Raw genomic sequence first — 2,723 nt, 5'->3', positions numbered from 1 at the left:
CTATCTGGCGATATCTTCTGGTGACTTATCATTTTATCCGATATCGAGGCTTTGTTGGGAGAGGGTGATTCAGGAAACATAGAGAAAGTCGAAACATTTTACCATGACGTAATCTCGCCTGCTTCTCTGACGGAAGAGATACAGATTTTAAAACGGTAAATATCTGCTAAATCAAGCAGTATTTCAACCACGTCACAAATGGCAGAATTTCTTCTTCAGAATGAAGCGATTTCGTTACTAACCCCAAATCTAACACAGCTCCTTCGTGTGTATTTCACATTGCCATGCTCCAGTTGTGAAGCCGAGCGCTCATTTAGCGCTTTGCGTCGAATTAAAACTTACCTCAGATCAACAATGAGCGAGCAAAGACTGAATGACGTTTGCACCCTAAATGTGCACCAGGCAACATTGTCGACACGCGAGATTTGGTGGATGCTTTCATAAAAAAAACTACTGTACGAAGTAACACATTTGCTACATTACACACAAATGAATCAAATTATCGAAAAACAGCGTTTAAATGAGCATTTAATTGTGATTAAGTACTGGTAATTTTCTTCGTGTTTTGTTTGTTTTTTGTTCATAGATCGTCGTTGTTCAATATTCGTTTTTCTATTTTATATTTCGTTTTATGTACCAGAAATTTCAGCTAAACCACAAAAATAACTAGAAATATACTAGCTCCAATCAGCCCTGAAGGACGTTCGCATTCGTACGCCGATCAAACAGCATGCCGCCACGCTTTTATGACGTCACAGGATATACGAGAATTCGCACTTTTTCGGACGCCTTCGGAATTTTCTTCTCCTTCTGCCGCGTAGTTATGCAAAACGCATTGATAACGCCACGAAATGTTTGAATAGTTTGTCTAAAACGTATCACCGATATACAAGTATCGCTTCAATCGCTGCTGTAACTCACAAACAAACCATTATACATGCTGCAATTACGTTACGTATTTATCAAACATTCGACATCGTATAAAATATTTGTTTAACTTTAATGGGTATCCTGACTTTTTAAAACTTAGGCGCTTATGAGGATGTCGGTAAAATTTTTGAGGACGATGTAGGACGGGATTTCAAATATACCGACCAGCCGTTTAGAAAAAAACAACGGAAAGTTGCGCGTGCCCATAATACTAGTAGTATCCTTAAATTATAGTATCCCTAAACAGGATATGACGGTTTATATTGAAATTTTTGAAGACGATGTGGAACGGGATTTAAATATACCGACTAGCCGTTCATAAAATACAAGATAAGTTGCTTTAATTTGCGTGCCATTATGGTATCCATTTTTATAGTAATTCTATAGCAGGGTTCATTCAGTGCACGTGGTGTTCCAGGATTGGTGGCTCGAAGTTAGCGGTAGTTTAGGTTATCTATCCAGTGCAGAATTGGTTGCTTTGTTATACAAGTTTTTGTGATAAAGAAACTGAAAACTGATAATTTTTAAAATTTAGAAAAGATCCGATTAGCGTAATTTTTGACTTATTTGACTTGCAGGCACGAAAAAAAATGTTTTTTTGGGGCAGTAAAAACGCTAGCGATGGGAGAGTGTGATTATCGGCCGACACGTGACAAAGCATTCACACACAAATGTGATACCGCCTGTTATCCTGATCTTTTTAGCGTGAAGCTGAAAATTACATTCCATCGTTTTAACTTGAATATACAATAAAAACAGAGAAAAATACCCAGGAAAGGGTATGATTTCGTTTAGCAGGCAATGGCTGATGATGAATGGTGAATGAATGAACGACATTAACATGAGTTTAACACCTCGTGCCAGCTTACGTTACCATGTGTGTTACTTTGTGGGTGATCATTATTTTTTTTGTATTTTTTTATGTATGGCTGATAATTTAGCCAACAACACATTAGTGACCACTAACTTGAATATACAATAAAAACAGAGAAAAATACCCAGGAAAGGGTATGATTTCGTTTAGCAGGCAATGGCTGATGATGAATGGTGAATAAATGAATGATGAATGAATGAACGACATTAACACGGGTTTAACACCTCGTGCCAGCTTACGTTACCATGTGTGTTACTTTGTGGGTGATTATTATTTTTTTATGTATGGCTGATAATTTAGCCAACAACACATTAGTGACCACTGGGTGGTTGGAGCAATTCCCGTTAAGTGTCTTTCCCAAGGCCACATACGCCAACAACGGTAGTAGCGTCGAGCCTTGAACCCATTACCTCTGGGTTACAGGCAAGCGCGCTAACAACTATACCACGGCGCCGGACAAATATACAAAATAAAATCAAACTTTTTTTAAATTATTACGTAAGAATGAATAAAAACAATGGTAGGTTTGCGCCGAAAAATGTAAACCCAGATTTCTATGACTTCGATCACAAAAGTGGATTCTCCATAAGTAAGATGATCTTCTTGTAGCGTACGTAGCAACGAGCGTTGGCAACGTAGAGGTCCATCAGCCTTCTATGGCTTAGTTAGCAACGAATGCTGGTCTGTGCTAGGTGTTTTTTTTCACAACGTATCGTAGTGGGAATCAAATAAAGTGTTGACAGATGCCTTATCTGTACAATTTCAAGCTGTGTATTGACAGGTCCAGGCCATTTTAACAGCCTGTCTAACAAACCTGTGACAGTAAACGAACTTTTAAAATTCACATGGCGTTTTCGACATAGTATACGTATTTTGAGTTATGTATTCTAAACCATGTACTTTACAAATATCCCCCATT

This window comes from Ciona intestinalis, unplaced genomic scaffold (genome assembly GCF_000224145.3).
Source record: "Ciona intestinalis unplaced genomic scaffold, KH HT000428.1, whole genome shotgun sequence".
Classification (NCBI taxonomy): Eukaryota; Metazoa; Chordata; class Ascidiacea; order Phlebobranchia; family Cionidae; genus Ciona; species Ciona intestinalis.
This window is presented reverse-complemented; position numbering follows the sequence as displayed.